This window comes from Chinchilla lanigera, unplaced genomic scaffold (genome assembly GCF_000276665.1).
Source record: "Chinchilla lanigera isolate Chin_1 unplaced genomic scaffold, ChiLan1.0 scaffold00087, whole genome shotgun sequence".
Classification (NCBI taxonomy): domain Eukaryota; kingdom Metazoa; phylum Chordata; class Mammalia; order Rodentia; family Chinchillidae; genus Chinchilla; species Chinchilla lanigera.
The window spans coordinates 1,331,846-1,351,125 of NW_004955488.1; positions in this window are offsets into that span (position 1 = coordinate 1,331,846).

The following is a 19,280-nucleotide window of genomic DNA, read 5'->3' on the forward strand; positions in this document are numbered from 1 at the left end:
TCTGGGGTTACCTGAAACACTATGCAAAGAATAAGAAATAAAGGTGGCTTCTATGTCCCCACTGTAACCTGTCAGACCGGAAAAGGGTTACTAACAGAGGTCTGGAGTCCCCAAATTCAGACTACATAAGGGGATGCTTTCAGGTTGTTGAATGCAGACAGGAGACTGGCCAGAGCCTCCAATGGACAGGGTGACCCTCCTGAGTAGCAGGAATGACAACCCAAGGACAGGAGCCACCTCTTCTCCCCGTGTATGAGGCTCAGTATAGTATCAGCAAACAAAATCGGCAAGCCTTTTTGGGCTGTGCTCCAGAGCCGGGGCAGAAGTCAACAGGTGCCTGCAGCTGCTTCTGAAAGACAGGAAGGAAAGCTAAAATAGACTAGAGCTATCTAATTAAGAGGCACAATCAGAACCAACAGATGCATTAACGTTTGCTTCATCAATAATATTTAGAACATCTTGTTTTTTACATACCTTTACTTAGCCTAATTTGTGAGTTCTGCTTTAACGATGTAAATTCCTCAGAACTGAACAGGGTGAGTTAACCCTTTTGAAGCTGCTTTGTGACATATCAAACTAGGTGATACATATTTTAAAAATCTCAAAACAATACCAGACACTTACTACGTTCTCTACAGAGGTAAAGTATTGTTTTTGTATTGTTTCTATTTTCATTATTATAGAGCATTCCTAACAAGTAAAATAATTTTTGAAGCTTTCAAAATTTGTTTTTAAGGGAAAACAAAATTCATCATTCACATAATCATTTACTTGTATATAATCATATGCTTGAGAAGAAATGAAAAATTTATTATTTTTTTAAAATATTAACTTAAAATCTTGAAATAATAGTATTGTTTGTAACTCAAGACATAGCAGTACATATTCTGCTGTATATTTTAAGGTCTTCATATTTCTTTGAAATCCAAATGAGCTAAATTTATAGTATTTTCTTTTGATCCTAAACTGTTTGATGCCCATGTTATGGTACAGGATGTTAAAGTGCTTGCTTTATTCTGCCATGGTCTACTGAATTAATTATATCTAATTCTTCTTGTTCTGACTTAGCCCTTCTTCGAGATTAGTTCAAAACATGAAGTATTACCGCGCCAGTCCCCGATGCATTAGTTCAACAAGCAATGTAATATCACATTTGTCACTTGTTTCGTCAACCCCTGTATCAGAAGCACTTTAAAGTTAAATGTTGGAAAAGAGAAAATTCTGGCAAAGACTCCTAGAGTTCACGCTGAGACCATAAGAAATATTTCCTCAATTCTGCTGTCCTGGAGCACAGGTCTACAAATCAGAGAGATTAAGAATGATCCCAACACATCCCTTCCCCAAATTCTCGACAGACATGTACTAAAAAGCAGTGAAAAATACTGCCAGTAGAATTGTATGGCAAGTTTATTTTCAGATAAACTAAAGGACATAGTTCCCACATCTATTTTTCTGACATTTTTATATGTCTTCCATTTACGTGGAGTTTGTTGGAGGATGTTTAAAACATACCTTTAGAGTTTATTTGTTGTATTTACTCCTTCAATATCATCTTTGCACCTACCACTGTTATAGCCTTTGTTATACTGAAAATATAAAAGAGGAGAAATCCCATAATATATGTATTTCTCAATAATAGAAATAATAATAGAAATATATACCAGTTAATATTTTTCTTAAAGAATCAAGACTGAAGAGCTCTATTTCCTATAATGACTTGACGGTGTAATCAGGAAGTAAATATTCATAATCATAATGAGCAATTTTAGAAAAAACTATTAGATATAAGATTTCCAGTTACACCTCCAGCTTTTGTACCCTTGCAACATCCAATCAAGGTATTCCTCAAGTTGATGATTTTTCCCCTACAAAGCTTCCCATCCCTCTTACAGCCTTGGAGGTTTTACCGAAGATAAACAATATCTCCTGACATCCTTGGAAAAATCCATGCTGAATGAATTGCTTTACCTCACTCTCCTCTGGCAGTGTGAGCTGAAGAGCGCCCTTCCTGGCTTAAGTTCCAATCCCCAGTCCTCAGAATATTACTGTATGTGAATACAGAGTGACCAAAGAGGTAAAATGAGATCATAAAGGTGGGCTGCGATTCAACACAACAAATGTCCTTGTGAAAAGAGGAGAGGAGGACACAGACTCACACAAAAACAACACGTGACATCAAAGAGAGAAAGGGGCCACACAAAATCCAAGGCAAGCTGCTTTCAGAGGAAGAGGCCCTAGCTTATGTAACCTTATGTTGAACTTCTAGTCTTCAGAAACATGGTGACATAAATTTCTGTGGTTAATGCGACCCACTCTGTAGTACTTTCCTATGTTGATCAGACCCTAGGAAATTCTAAATCTGAATCAATAACCTTTATAGGTTGATTGATTGAATGCTTATCAACTGGAAGGTATTAATGGAGTCAGATGTAAGCTCCAAAATGAGGCCTCTGCTAATTTCTGGCACACTAGCAGAGAACTATAGTGACCCATTGTTTATGTAAGCAAATAGTGTTATTCCCATTGGTCAGGATTTGTGCAACTAGAAAAGACTGTAAAAATGTATCAGTGAATCCTACAGACTAAATTCTCCTCACCCCAACTTATATCTTTTAACCAAATCCATCACAGATTAGTGCTGAGAGACAGGAGAAATGATTACATCACCAGAGAGCTCAGGCTCATGAACAGGGTTAGTGCTTTTGTAAAACAAGCCCAAGGGAACTTGCCCACCCATTCTAGCACGTGAAGAAACATCATTTCATGAGATATGAAGTCTGCTGTCACTTAAAGCCTGAAACTCCCAGCTTTTAGAACTGTGAGAAACAAATATCTGTTGATTGTAAGTAACCCGGTTCATGGAACTTTTGTTTTGGAAGCGCCAATAGATAGGACACTTATGCTGAAGTTATTTACAATACCACCTTTGTTCTTGATGTGGGTGCGGGCCAGTCACATTTTATTGGCATGAGCTTTGTGGACAATAGCATTACTCTAGATTTCTTGTCAGTCATGACAGTGTCCATGATATTGCTTATGCTTCTTGGATCAAAGAAAAAGGCAAAGTGGAATAGGTTATACATTGCCTTAAAGTATTCGGCTCTTGGTTGACCTGCGTAATCTTTGAAATGGTTTCTGTTATCTTGGGTTGGCAAAGTGAGGCTCTTGATCTCAAAACACTTTACAGAGGCTATTAAGCAATCAGGTTTTATAAAAGTAGACCTGATGCGTTTGTACATTATCCAGGGACCTACACGATTCTGCACAGTCAGATAACCACTGTAAATATATGAAAACAAGATGATCAAAACTTAATATAATTGTTTATGAAGATCACTGACCAACATCTATGTAATGAAATTCTGGATTTCTAGCTTTTGCTGAAATGCTCAACTTCTCACCAATAAGAGAACTACAAGAAGAAAAAAAACTTGTGATTGACTGTCCAAGTGGACATTACTTGATGTGTGAAAATGTGACCTTACCTCAGGTCTCCAGCAGCCAGTCTAGGACACCAAAAAACAACCTCTGGAACAACCAGCTCAAGATGATCAGAATGTATTATCTCATAGCTTCCCCAAAGTGTGCCCCAACTTAATCCGAAGTAGAAAAAGTAAAACACCCATGACCAGTCACAAGGAAGGTCACACTTTTAGCTTGTTTACCTAAAATTGCCCAACTCTAGTATCCTCTAATATGATATCATCAGAATATATCTGATGATATCATGTTTCAAACTATAAAGCTTCACAGTTTTCTGGGTGCTTTAATATTTCTGCAAAATACAAGTGATAATGCTGAACACTCTTTGTATACAAGGCACAGAATAATTTGCTTTCACTTGGGCAATCTTTGTTTATTTCTGCAATAAAATGTCTGATTTAACTGTTCCTGGAAAATCTAATGCTTTCATTTTCACCTTTCAAATGCATCTTATTAATGGAATCAAAGGCATGTGGATGAAAGACAGTCTGGCAAAAGTGGCTCTTTTGTCATAGATGCCCAGGAAAACAGAACCATTATGAGTTATTTATTATTTATTTATAGGAGCAGAGTATAGAGGCTGGAAACCAGTAAGACACGTCGGGTGAGTCAGTGAACTGGGGACTCAGCAGAGGTGATGGTATTCCAGTGAAAGCTATCAGGCATAACACTTAAAAGGATTTGGTCTTTCAATTTAAGTCCCCAAATAGGAAGAATGCCATGCTCTCCGCTGAAGTCCCTTAGGCTAACGGACCTCTCCCTTGTTCAAGAGAGGTCAGACTTTTTCTTTTACTGAGTAGACCTTTAACTGATTAATTGATACATATCTGTATAAAACTGGGCAATCTACTTCAGATTTTTAAAATTTCACCCAAAAGTACTTTCACAGAAAAAGCCAGAGTAATGCTTGGCTCTATATAAGGGTGTTTGATTGCATAATCAAGATGCCAAGTAAACTTTCACAGTAACACACAGATTTCTAAGCGTGACACACAGGAAAAGGGTGAACATAATACTGGGTGATTAAAAAGTAGCACAACATAAAATTGAGGAGACCTTGATACAAGTCAAAATGTGATGACATGTTGATCAATTGAACTTGGCGTACACCAGGTTTGAGAAGTAGTCACATATTTGAGTGGATAAGGTAGAGAAGCACTGGATAGCATAAGCATGAATTAAATCACATTAATGATACTGAAGGTGCAAACTTGATCTTTACAAGACTAAAGTTGGCAAGTAAAGCATGGAAATTCAAAAGATTTGGTTAAAAACAAAACAAAACAAAAACAAAACAAAAAAACTATAGTTAAAGAAAATAATTGCATGCAGGACTGAGATCTAAGAAATTCTAATGTCTAGAGGATGAGTAGGAAGAAAATATAGATAACAATGACTGAGACAGTGTACCAGAAATTTTGGGATATTAAAGAGTAAAATGTCTTATGAAACAAAAGAAGGAAGTAGCTCATGAAATTACAGGGTGTCTTTAACAAATGAAAGTAGGAAAGTTAATGAATTGATGAATAACATTAACAATTCTTTCCAGTCTGGAAGTCATTATCTATCTATCTATCTATCTATCTATCTATCTATCTATCTGTCTGTCTGTCTTTCTATCTATCTATCATCTATCTGTCTATCATCTATCTATCACCTAGCTGTCTGTCTATCTATCTATCTATCTATCTGTCTAACCAACTTAATACTGTATCTTTCTGGAGATTAACACCCCAATATTCAGAGTGGTCTCCTGTGGAAATTTGACTGAAAGTGAGATTGATATAGAAGGAATACTAACTTTATCAGCAATTTCTTATACTAGAAGTGTATCCACTGTTGGTTGGGAAATTAAAGAAAATTAGCCCTGGAAAAAAGAAAAGATTGCTCTCAAGAAAGATTTGCAGATATGTAAAATGTTACAGCAGACCTGAATATTCATGGGGTGAGATATTGGAACAGAAGAGCAAACAGAACAGAAGATGAATAATGGAAGAAGACAAACCCCTGGAAGTGAGAGAAGGGCTTGGACGTGGCTGGGAGTAGAAACCCTGCAGAAAGTGCCAGTGTTGATAGATTTTCAAATTCATGTTGAGAAGTGAATTACAAACAGAGCTGATCCAGAAGGTCTGGATCTGAATCTAACCTCCCTTCTCTGCCTTTTACTAACTGTATAGCACAAGAAAGTTACCTATACTTTCTTATGTGTCCATTTCCTCATTTATTAGCTAACATTAAAAAATGAAAGGTGGGGCTGGGGATTTAGCTCAGCGGCAAAAGCGCCTGCCTGGCAAGCGCAAGGTCGTGAGTTCGGTTTCCGGTACCGGAGAAAAACCAAAATAAATAAATAAATAAATAAATAAATAAATAAATAAAATGAAAGGTGACTAACAGAATTGTTTAGAGACTAATGTAATGTATTCATAATAATTCTTGGCAAAGTAAGCATTTAAGATGTGTTGGGAAATATACAATTCTTTCTTTACCCATGAAATGGGTATTGAAGTTTTTAGATTAAAGAAAAAGACACATTTTTAGAATACTTAAAGAAAGAAATAGTGGTGGGAAAATAAAATAATAATAAAATAAAATTTGCTAGCTGGAAAGTTCCAAGGGTCCACTAAACTGGATAAATATGACTCTATATTCTAAACAACTCTCTAGGTTTAAACTTTCCACACTTCTGTGCAAAAACATGATTTGTGAGTATCTGCTATCTACTCATATCTGAGATTCTCTTTCATCCAAGAAATGGATGAAAGCTTTATAAACATTACTTTATTTAATCTTCAAAATAAATTGCTACATGAAAAGCAAATGAATTCAAAAGTTCATTTTTCCAACAAATAGGATTACTTATAATGTGTATCTCAAAAATGTCTATATTTAAGCTATCCATTCACAATCATCCATTGAAACAGTAAAACACATGGGTGGTCTATACATGGTAGAGCAGCCAGGGCCATCCTTTCAAAGTGAAGAAATTATACCATGGCCTCTTATAGCACTTCAAACCCCACACTTCAATCAGGCTCACACAGCTGACCTTGGCATTCTGCTAAGTCTCTGATCTCATGACCCGCTGCCTTCTTGCACTATGTGCCAGCCCTGTCAGTTTTTCTATTCCTTGAGTGCCACAAGGATAAGCACCAACCTCAGGAATAGGAAATATAGCTCCTTTTAAAATTATGGCAAAAATGTAATGTAATTTAAAGCATAAGTGAACTAAGTATAAAGTAATGAAAAGAAATAGAAAAGTTACTCTTGAAATTTTAAGTTGTTACTGTCTACCGTATTGAAAGTCTTGCTTTATTATTTTATTGAACTGAAAACCATAATGCACAATACAAACATACTGAATAGAATCACAGAGAATGATTAGCTCCAAACATATTTTATGATGAACCATATTTGTAGACAAATGCGTTACGGCAATAGCTCCAATCACCGTTTTTATTTATGTAGGTAGATATATACCATTAAAACAGTGACTAGTCATACAAAGTATGTTGGGTCTCTAGCTACTAAGAATAACATACCTAGGGTTTGAAAATACTGTCACAGTCAGATGAAGCTTCATTGTCAGCATAAATAAATATTACATATTTGTTGTACAAAATAACTACTCTTTGAAGTTCACTTCAATGAAAATTTAAATCTTGAAAGCTTTAACAATATTCATGAACTGTGCATTGATCCAATTCTTTCTGATGTATAGTCCTTCATACATCTTCCCTCGTGCATTTGATCTGACCAGATGTGTATGCTCAAGGAGACCAAAGAGAGAAAGCCCACAACGTAGTGCTGAGCTGCAGAATTATGGCCATCTGTGAAGCCTCATCTCCATATTTTGGCTTCAGTGGAGGCTTATCTTAGCAACAAGAATTTCAGATTAACATATTTCCACATCTTTACACAGACTAAACATTTACGTATTTAGTGAAGGGGAATTTATTTTAGTTTTTAACCAATCTTATTCAGGGAATCACAGATTCAGAAGGGACAGAAGAACAAAATCAGATTTTCAATAGAAGTTTTCTGGCCCAGCTAGTTGTTTTATTTATTAAACCATAATCCGAATATAATGATGCCATCTCTGATGTGTTCAGAACACATCAGAGGAACACACTTTCTGATCTGCTACACTTTGCAGTTAATGGTGTAAATACTCCGTGAGCATCAAAGAAAATGAAGGAAGGAAGGTACCAAAGAAGGGGCAGTATCAAACCAGAGCTGATGTTTTAATTCCTTCTCAACTAAGTCACATTTATTCAATGAAAGCTCATTCTAAAAAGTCAAATATTCACAGAAGTCTGTGTATCTGGAATCAAGAAAAGTAATGTTCATAATCTCAAGGAAATGATTTTAGAAAATAACTATTTTAACTGGTGCCAAATGCCCAAAATATGTTAGCCAACATGTAAGTGCTGGCACAAGCCAAGGCAATGTGAACATGTATTTTTATACAGCAGGTAGCAATGTTCTTTCAAAAACTAACAGTTGATAATTTAAAATTGTTACCACACAATTAAGGCTTACTAGTAATATTTTTATTTGGTAGATGTTTTACTCCATTTTAGTAAATGAAACTGAATATAGGCTTTATAAATTTGTCCACATCTTCAATCTCTTTGCTGCTTTTCGTTTCACTTTGTATTCCTTCACTGAAGAAAGTTCTTACGGTAAATTAATCCAGCGATATCTCCTTCTCTCTCTTCCTCCCACTCTCTTACAAACACACACATACACATAATAGCACAAATTTATGCACTTTTGAGCTAAAATATATCAATTATTTCATGCATATCACCTAATGTAAGCCAAATATCAGATTGCCTGAATTGATTGAAATAGTACCACTAATGGCATATAACTATAGGCAACACAGACTCTTTTTCACTAAATAAATTTGATTCCAAAGATTATGGAAGGTTACTCGTAGTTGATGATGAATATATATTTGGTGATTGTGCCACTTTTACTTTTAGAAGATAAATTAAATTTGAAATAACATAATGACTTAATTATAAATATTTTTGCTTCAAAATCCCAGTTCAGTCACCTATTATTTTACACTCTGAAGTATATTGAATGCACCTTTCATCTTGATAGCTTATTTAGTTTGAATTTTAAATATTCATTCTTCTCAAAAAAGGTTATCTGCTTTGTTAAAATTTAATAATTAGGAGCATGGTATTTCCACTGTCTTTCAAGGCTTGATTCAAACTGTCTTAGAAGTTGTCTGGTTTTTTCCCAAACATAGTAAATTTAATAAAAGCTGTAGTTACAGCTTGACTTCAGTTCTTAAAAGAATATTTCAATGTGATATGTAAATTTTATTCTTGATCAAAGTGAAGGGATGCCTCAAAAAGAACCTTTTAAGAGACACCATTTTTTTAAGCGGCTAACATTTCAAAAATTGACATGACATCTGGATATGCATTGCCCACCATGAAGTTAGAGACATAATTTCCCTAGAACATGGAAACACAAGGTATTTGATTGTCTAATCAGCTAGAAGGCCAGGAAAGCATAAACACAAAGTTGGAACATTTAAGCAGCATTTATGCAAATCCAATTGAAAATAACAGATGAGGAATACCACAGATATAGACATGAATAAGTACAAAGAGCTGTACTACATATTGTACCAGTATTCACCTTTATTTAGTTTAAACATCCAGATAGAGCTGAGTATTTTTAGTTGTTTTGATCAGTTTTTAATTTCAAAATCTTTCTTACAAATCTGATTATATCCAGATCCAGACACTTCTCTACACCCTGATTTTACTTCTCTATACAATGATTTTAAAAGTATTACAAGAAAGTATTTCATAAAATCAACTGAAAATAGAAGAGATGTGCATCTTGGTATTTAACTCAGATATGATGCTTTATAAAATATTTTACAATATCGTAGTAAATTTGTATTTGATTAAAGTTTTAGCAATTATTAGAACCTAAAGTGCCTGACAGTCTTTTCCAAGGAGTAATTGTTAAGATTTTATAAAAACTGGGGTTAGAAATAACAAAAGAATGTATATGTGTGTAATCCTTATATTTTGCAACATGAAAAATATCTTTCAATACAAATCACATGTTGGCTGTGTAATAAAGGAGGGTACTTTGGCCTTGCTAATACACCTGACTGTATTCCCAGTCACACTTTTCATTACAGGATAAGCTTTTGTAACCTGAAAACTCAAACACAGAAATGCTAAACATTGTACCACCAAAACTCTAAACTTTGTTCACTGTGAAACAATAAATAAAGAATTGCATACTTCATCTCATAGGACATGTCACCACCTACTTTCAGGCACAGAATATAAGTTATTCCAGGTCCCCAAGAACAAAATAACTTCTAGAGGCCGTCAGTTGGGATCTATAGTTCTCAAGCTTGCCTAGAGTCCCCCTCATAGGCATATCCATCCTACAAAGTCATAAAGGATAACTCTGCAGGCAGACTTGTTGATGGAGGGTTTCCTGGATGTCCTGCAGGGGCTGAGACCCCGACACATGACTGCCTGTGCCCTTTTCTTTGTCTCCTATCTTTCTTAGTTTCCGCTATGTAGTGTAAATGTATTGTTGAAAATATCAAAAAGAAATGCAGCTGGCCCTATGCGTAACAGTGACAAGAAAAAAATGAAGCATTTAGCGTGCAGCACAGAAAAACCGACTGTTCGAGACATAAGAAAACAGTGTGGGGGCTGGGGATTTAGCTCAGCGGCAAAAGCGCCTGCCTGGCAAGCGTGAGGTCGTGAGTTCGGTTCCCGGTACCGGGCAAAAACCAAAAAAAAAAAAAAAATTAAAAAAAAAAAAAAGAAAACAGTGTGGAAAAATTCTTACCAAATAGTGTTGGAGTGAGTGCCACATGGTCTGATGGAATAGAATGTATACCACTGAAGTTCTATACTTAGTAAATACAAGTTAATAAAAATTGAAAAATCTAAAAATGAAGATCTGAGTCATGTATTGAAAAAATATATCCATCAGCATAAGAGTGGACCCTGTGCCTTAAAAATCTGCTGATTGCGGGGAGTGGTGGTGCATGCCTGTAATCCCAGCACTCAGGAGGCTGAGGCAGGAGGCTCGTTGTGAGTTTGGGACCAACGTAGGCTACAAAGTGAGTTAAAGGCCAGCCTGAACTGCACAGCAAGACCCTGTCTCAAAAAGACAAAAAAAATCTGCTGATTGTGAAATGACTATCACAAGAAACTAAAAATGAAAGGAGAATGAATATTCAAAAGACAGGTTGTGAAATTTTTCAAAACTATGTGACACTGCACTTTTAAAAATTTGTAAGAATAAAGTATCTACAGCTCACAAAGCAGCAGGAAAAAGTCACTGTCAAGTTCACAAAGATCATTGCTGTTGAAAGTCAAATACAAAAACAGATCTACGATAGTGACAAACCATCACTATTGTGGCAATTTCTTTTGCCCCAGGAAGACACAAACTATTATAGTAAATGAGACAACTCCTACAGAAATTAAGGAAGCCAAACAGAAAAGGTGTTGCTTATGCCAGTTCAGCAGAGACACATTAACTATTAACTTTCTGTGACAGGAAAAAAAAAAATTTGTTTCTTGATCATTTTAAGAGTGAATTTCTTACCTGACAATTATTATGCTAACAAAATATCATGGATCATCAGGAACATCTTTTCTGATTGGTTGCACATGCTCCAATCAGAAGGGCTCATTCTCACATCAGAGAAACTACACTGAGTGATGACTACGTGATCCTATTACTCCTTGATAAGTTTCTCCTCATCCTCCTGATGAAATTTTCACCAACAAAAATGTCTGTCATGTAATTTTCCCCAAGTGAGACTATAGAGTTTTTCATGTGACCAGAGGGTCCTTAGATCCATGAAGAGTAATCATAAAATCACTTTCTGGAATAGCATGCTAGGAGGATGGAATAAAAATAGGCTTGTGTAAGGTTTTCTAAAGGAGTTCAGCATGAAAAATGCCATAGATGTTATTGTCCCAGCTTGGAAAACCAGGAATAAAGCACCATGGTACATTCATTGCACAATTTCTGGCCTGAACTATGTTTGGTGGTGATGCTCAATAAAGTGATAACTTTGTAGGATTCTGTTGATCAAGTGAGAAAAAAAAATGCTTGAGCACTTCATATGGGGAAAATACATCTTCAGATTGCTTCAGTTGCTGAAAGAACTAGATATTGAAGATTTTAACATTGTCAATGAGGTTGCACTTGGTTATTCATTGGCCAGTGGTGAAGTAGGTGAACAGGTCCTGACTGATGTGATCATGATAACAATGATGATGAAGACAATGTTAACACTGTAGAAAAGCATCTTTAGAGAACATGGTGAAAATATATGATGAGCTTATTGAAGGGCTAGAGCAACCTGCACTGATAACAAGATAGCAAATCATGTCAATTACTAAAATTACAGAGGGACATAGAAGATAGCTTAGACAGCCTCTGAGGCTGTTCTCAGGGTTGGTGTAACACGATTGTGCTGTTTGATTACCCTGAGCATATTTTTTTCAGTATATTAAGGGTATGTCATATCTTTGTGTTCGTACTTATGTGTAAATGAGTACAAAGAAATTATTTCTATGTGGTGAAATCTTTGTTTGCTGACAGTTCAATGTACACCAGCTTGGCTTCAGGCACAAAATTATTGAAAAGTGTTGTATGAACACTACCTTCAGGCTATGGGTAAAAGGTATTTGTGAAATGCAAATTAATTTTGCTATTGAATTCTGTCCAATTCCCGAGGTAACTCATTATGTACATGCATATATTCCAAATTTTGAGTTTTAAAAAGAAAACAGAATCTAAAACACTTTTACTCCAAACATTTTGAATAAAAGCTGCTCAGTGTGTGTCATCAAAAATGATTTAAAGCCAATTGACTAGCTTTACAATACTTGAGGGAAGGTGCAATGTGGTCCATAACTCCAACTTTATTTCAAATAGTCACACTTATTATACATAAAGCTAGATCATTCAGTCAATTATACAATTAGAAACTGATCATAGTTTGCTCTTACTTTTTAATTATTTTACATTGGTATTATTCTACTTAATTATGTTTTGTTCCATAAGTAGGTGAATATTACATTTAATTCTAATATTAGGTATATTTTGCCAAGTGGGAATTGATTTTGTGTTTCTAGCAAAGGGAATCTCTCAGTCCAGTTCTTTGGAAGATATTTGTCTTGAGTCAATTCACCTTGTGTTACTAATGCTCCTTTTATGCAAAGGAGTTGTCAGCACAGACCTCACAGAAATCTGCACTTGCTTCAACTTCTGATGTAAGAGGAGCCGTGCCTACGTGTACATCCTGGTTTGCTCACATACTGTGAGTTCCAATTTGGTTAGTTGCTAGACAAAAACAACAATAATTAGCCTACTTTTAACAATCACATTTGAAGAGAAGGATGTGAGGGACATGCTATAGATGCTTTACTTTTGGGATAAGAATGAAAAATTTCAGTGTGAACACTGAATCAAACTTCTACTTAATACTGAAAGACAGAAAGACTACTGACAGGTCCGGCTGGAAGAGAACTTGCTTTTTCCTGTGTGTGTGTGTGTGTGTGTGTGTGTGTGTGTGTGTGTGCACAATATGCATATTAATTATGTAGAATACGAACATTCACATATACACATAGCATGCTTTCACTATGCATTTAATCATTCATAGCCAATGTAGGGCCCTTCATTTGTAACATAGATATTGTTTGAGGTTGTATATAATATTTTATGCTAGAATTACAGAGAAGTGGTTCACTTGTGAGGACACATGGAGTTTTACCAAAATTATTTTCTTTGCATACACTTAAATGTATTTTGTAGAATGTAACTAAACAAGGAATATTTTCCAATTGCACCTGTTCAACAACTTTGGCTCAAAATTATCTTACAATGAAGGACCTTCGGGCTGGGGATTTAGCTCAGTGGCACAGCACCTGCCTGGCAAGCGCAACGTCGCGAGTTCAATTCCTGGTACTGGAAAAAAACAAAAACAAAAAAGCAATAAAGAACCTTCTATTTACAGAGTAAGATATCATGCATAGGAAAAAGTAAAACAAAACCACCAAAACTTTTAAATATGAGATTACACACAACTGATTCACACATAACTGGGAGTGGTGATCTGTTTTGGTGCCTGGACTGAAGGGAGTCATTTTATTATATTTTATTTTTAACATTTTTTTATTTTAAAGAGAATAGTTTGAAAACAAGAAACAATAGCAAAATATCCATATCACAGACAAAAACAAAACAACTCAAAAACATTAAAAATGATACAGAGTTTCAAAACAAAATGATAGGAATTTACAGTGGTTGCTATATCACATATCATTATCATTAACAAAGTTGTTCAGATTATCAGATGTAAGAATGCAAGATCGACCAAACCATTAAAGAGAATAAAAATAATAATTAAAAAATCATTACAGATGACAATAGATAATATGAAAGGGAAGGAAATTGCTCAAAGGAAGGAACAACTGGGAAGAAGGAAATAAGAAAAAGAAAGAAAGAAGGAAGGCAAAAAAATATATATGTATGGATAGCTGGGATAGCTGATGTCTGGTGGTTTATTGAAAGGAGCAATTAATGCTTACTTTTTTAATTTTGACCAATTTGGCAAAGGGTTCATTTTAATAGAATGTAATTTTTATGTAATACATTTTTCTAAGCAAAATATATGCTTTCAAAGGTTTATTTTTAAAAAATACATTAAAATAATTGATAATCACAATAAATCACCTACTAATAATTTTTGAGGTTCTACAGGGAAAAACTTGTTTTATTCAAAATGACTAAAGAGGTTGTTTTGGCATTCAGTCTAATTTCACCTACGAAATAAATTATTGGAAAAATTATATTTTACTCAGAAAAAGCATTAGAAAAGTGACTTTGCATTACCTTTTCATACTTTAGGAAAAGTGGAAGAAGGTAAAGAAAAAAATTACCTCTAAACTTTAAAATAAAATGTTGCTCTTATGGAATATATGACTAGTTGACAGTAGGAGTTTAATATGCTAAAGCAGTGTTAAATTAGTATGTGGTTACTAACTAAAATTTGTGCCGGGCATGGTGGCGCATGCCTGTAATCCCAGCACTTGGGAGGCTGAGGCAGGAGGATCGTTGCGAGTTTGAGACCAGCCTGGGTTACAAAGAGAGCTCAAGGCCAGCCTCAACTGCATAGTGATACCCTGTCTGAAAAAAGACCAATAAATAAATAAATAAAATTTTTACACATGCTTATTTTTTAAAATAATTCTATGGAATTTAATTTGAGTAAATGCCATCATATGTCAGTAAAATAATTTTTAAAATGTCAAGTCAATTTTAAGTAAACTTTCAACCATTGTCAAAGAAACTAATTGGGAGAAAGAGTACAATAACGGTTTACAATCAAAGATTTATAATAAAAATAAAATTAAAATTTACCCTATTAAATACCAATGTGCTATTGTAAGTGTATCTAATGCAAACAAGGAAATAATGTAACCAATTCTCAATAAAATTACTAAATCAAAATAAGCAACATAAGGGGTCCGGGGATATAGCTCAGCGGCACAAACGCCTACCTGGCAAGCGCAAGGTCCTGAGTTTGATTTCTGGTACAAAAAAACATCAACCAAAATAATCAACATATTCATGGAAAGACTGAAAGAAATGAACAAATATACAACATTTTCAAACAATAGCCATGAAAGTGTCAAATTAAACATCAAAGCAAAATCTATTCAAGTCTATTATGCAAGATTCAGTGCTGACTCTAAGATCTAAAAATTATGCGGGTGGGGCTGGGGATTTAGCTCAGCAGTACACTACCTGCCTGGCAAGTGCAAGATGGTGAGTTCGATTCCTGGTACCGGAAAACAAACAAACAAAGAAAAAAATTACACAGCAGTTGATGTCAATGAGAGTTTACCTTATAGACACAGGTATTGGGATTGGAGTATTTTAGTACTTATACTATTTAACATAGTTATAACCTCCTTGCAAATCTTTTCAGATTTTTAAACTTTAAAGTTTTCTCTGATCATTATGTATACTGAAAATGTACAATTTTCAATCATTTTACTTATTCGTTAATTAGTGATAGTAAAATATGACCCAATTCAAATAAGAATTTACCTCACAGAGAATTATTCTGCATTGGGTAAAAGAATTCCATGTCAAGAAAGAAAAATCATTTTTATGACTATGGGCACATGTAACACTTGCATGGGGATACGTTTCCTCCAAATCAATTTATACCCTTTTAGAAAAATAAAATAGCTAATCAGCCTAAAACAATCAACGCACACAGCGTGTAGAATCAGATGAGCCTCTGAAGTTCTACGACACAGTGCCCAATCTGCCTCTAGGAAAATGCACTGATTGCATCCTTTACTTGTTTCCAAATTGTTGACAAATTTTGCTTACAATGCTTTGCATTACCTTCTTGCATTACCTTTCGTAGTTGGTCTCTTTCCTCTCACTATATTTTTGTGAATTTTCAAGTTCATTTAAGTATTTATTTGATTAGTATATGTTTGCAGTACCTAATGAGTATTTTTGATGTGGGTTGTTGGTATGTACACATAACACATCTTTTTTCCTTCCCTTTACTGGTACATTTGAGATGTACATACTGACAATTTTCATTAAGAGAATTTGTACCTGTACATGATATAACTTACTTCATTTTTCCCATTTCCTTCCTCTCCTTCCAATCTCTTCCCCTCCTTATTTACATTTTTGTCTTATTCTCTGTTTTTTGCCTTCCTTGTTTTTCCCCCTTTGCCCACTCTTTTTCCCTTTCCCATTTGAATAACTTTTCCTCATTTCTCAATTTCTATTATATACTTCGATTATTTACACTTTATTTCTCACAAAGGGAAACAGTGCAAAATTTAAACACATGCATCTGATTTATTTCGTTTAACAAATGTTGCTTTAAAAAAGTGCCTTTTCACTTGCTGAAGATTAGATCTAGACCCACACCTCTCACTATGCACTAAATTAAAATCAGAATGATTTTCTGGTCATAGGTCTAAATATTAAAGTGGAAACCCTAAATCTACTGGAAGATAGAATTGATGGAACTCTTGAAGATACAGCCATAGGCAAAGCTTTTGTGCAAAAAAGAAAAAAAACAAACTCACCCTCCTTACAGGACTTTTCCCAAAAGTTGTTCACTTTGGGGAAACTCCTGATCAATTGTCCTTTCACACCATTTGCTTATCCTACTTTCCCCACAACCAGTTATTGCCAGCCTTGTTTACACTTCCTATAAAAGTTCTTCCTTGCCTGACCTTTGAGAAGTTGTCTGTCTTGATCAAAGTGTTCTCCCTCTTAGACTAGACTAATCTTATAGCCACTTTCTCCTTTAAGGAGGTAATCTTGTCAAAGAAAAATCTTACAAAATAAAATTAAAGGTCTCCTTATCTAAATAGGATTTCTTTACTTGGCAATATTTTCAGAAATGGTTTTGGAATATGCATTTTAGTGATTAAATTTTGTTTCTGGCATAGCTTTGGAGTATTCCTCAATGCTCTGTGTGCATATAATCTAATATTTATGGTATGTGGATATAATGGAATCCTCTTTTCTAATTGTTAAACATTACACTAATTCTGTTTTCTGTTTAGAAAATAACTCATGAAAGTGTGGAATAGTCTCATTTGGATGAAAATGTGGAAATTATGTGTAAGTAAGAGCTCTAAAAGGAGCTGTTAGACATTCAGGCTTTGGGGAAAAAAATAAAGAGCAGATACACAGAATGGAAAAACAGAGGCTTCAAAACTAGGAAAGTAAGGACACTGAAAATGTTCCGACCTGGTAGTGGGAGAAGTCAGTCTCAGGGCTGAAATAAGCAATTGATTGCTCTTTGTATTTCTTTCCTACACAGTGAACTATGTGTTTTTACAGAGCCACACAGTGAAATATGATGTACCTAATAATTCAAAGAATTCTGCGACCAGGATTTAGGAGGACAAGGTAGAAGGAAAGCGAGACATACTCAGGTTACTAAGACCCAGGAGTAAGTCACAGACTTATACTAGGAAAGGCAGTAAGAACTCAGGCTCATGGCAGTAACTGGCAGGAGGGCAAAGATAAAGATCTCCGTGACGGTTTTAGTGTTAGCAAACTAAAAATTGAATAGTAGATGATAAATGAGTGAAGGCAATGTGATTGGCAAGTGAATACGAAACAGTTTAGGTGAACAGATTGTGTAATCAGTTTTGAGGGGCTCACAGTGAAATTCTACAAAGTAAAGATTTTTAAAAACATAGTTTTAATTGTCCTGAAATTTTAAAATAGTATTCTTAATTTTTAGTGATTCTATCAAGAACTTATAATTTATATGATAATTATATTGCAGAGATCTCTAGTCAAATTATACTATAGAATCAGATGACTAAATGATGAGTGTGTTTTTCTAAGGATTAAAGGGTGAAAGGTGCTAATTATTAACCTCTGTCCTTTACATCCCAAAGAAGATGAGAAAATCATAGATCTATATTTTTTAAATTGAAAACAAAATGAATATATTTTATTTTTACGAACAAGGAAAACAAAATTATCATACTTATTTTCTGGGTTTTTTTTCTATCTCACAAGATCTCACATCCTCTTTGAACGAGTATTTCATTCTTACTTTAACTTGCAAAACTACTAGTGTTACCTATTACTAATAAATTGCAAAATTAAAAGTGTTCCAAGAATTATTTTACAAGTATTTACCCTGACATTATATTTAGAATTTACTTAAAGAAATGGAGTATCTTTTAATATTTTTATTATAAATTCTAGGGATTTAAATTGAAGTTAAGTATAAATATGTGCTCACTGAATCAAGTAGGCTATAAATTATGAATATTTTCTCCATGTATCATATGTATAATTATGAAAAATTGAAATTTCTCTGAATTTGTAAATGGCTTCAGTCATTCTGTAATGGTAACCATAGAACTCTGTGAACCCAATCACAGTAATCATGAAGATGCAAATGTAAAGAAAGGTTATTATCGTAGTTCTGCCAGTTTGGACTTCATAATACAAATCCACGTTTTTCTTAATGAATCTCAAACTCATCGTAATGCAGTCCAATTGCCAATTCTCCCCAAAATAAAATACATATATACACCAATCTATCAAAACCTTGTTCAGAAACAAATTCAGTTTTACGCCTGAGGAAGGAAGTACACTTTTTTAGTTACTTAAGTTTATCGGTACATTTTCAATATACATAATGATCATATTCTTCATAGAGAATTTGTAAATGTACATGACATATTATCATTGTTCTTTGTTTCCCATTCCCCTCCCCTCCCTTCAACACTTCTGCCTCTCCTTATTGACAAAAGCTTTGTTTCTATTTTTTCCTTCTTTTCTTATGTTTTCCTTTTCCCTTCCTTCCTCTCTCCCTTCCCCCTCCATAATTCCCTTTCCAATTTGAAAATTTTCTTCCCATTTCCCTATACCTATTATATATTTTGATCTATTATATAGTTTACACTTTTAGTTTCTCACACCAGGAAAACAATGTGATGTTTACACATGTGTTTCTGATTTATTTCACTTAAAAGTATGGTCTCGGGGCTGGGGATTTAGCTCAGCGGCAAAAGCGCCTGCCTGGCAAGTGCAAGGTCGTGAGTTCAGTTCCCAGTACCGGAGAAAAACCAAAAAAAAAAAAAAAAGTATGGTCTCAATTTTCATCCATTTTCCTAGAAATGTCTTCAGTTTATCCTTCTTTAAGGCTGAATAATACTCTATCATATACAAAAAATTAAAAACCCATC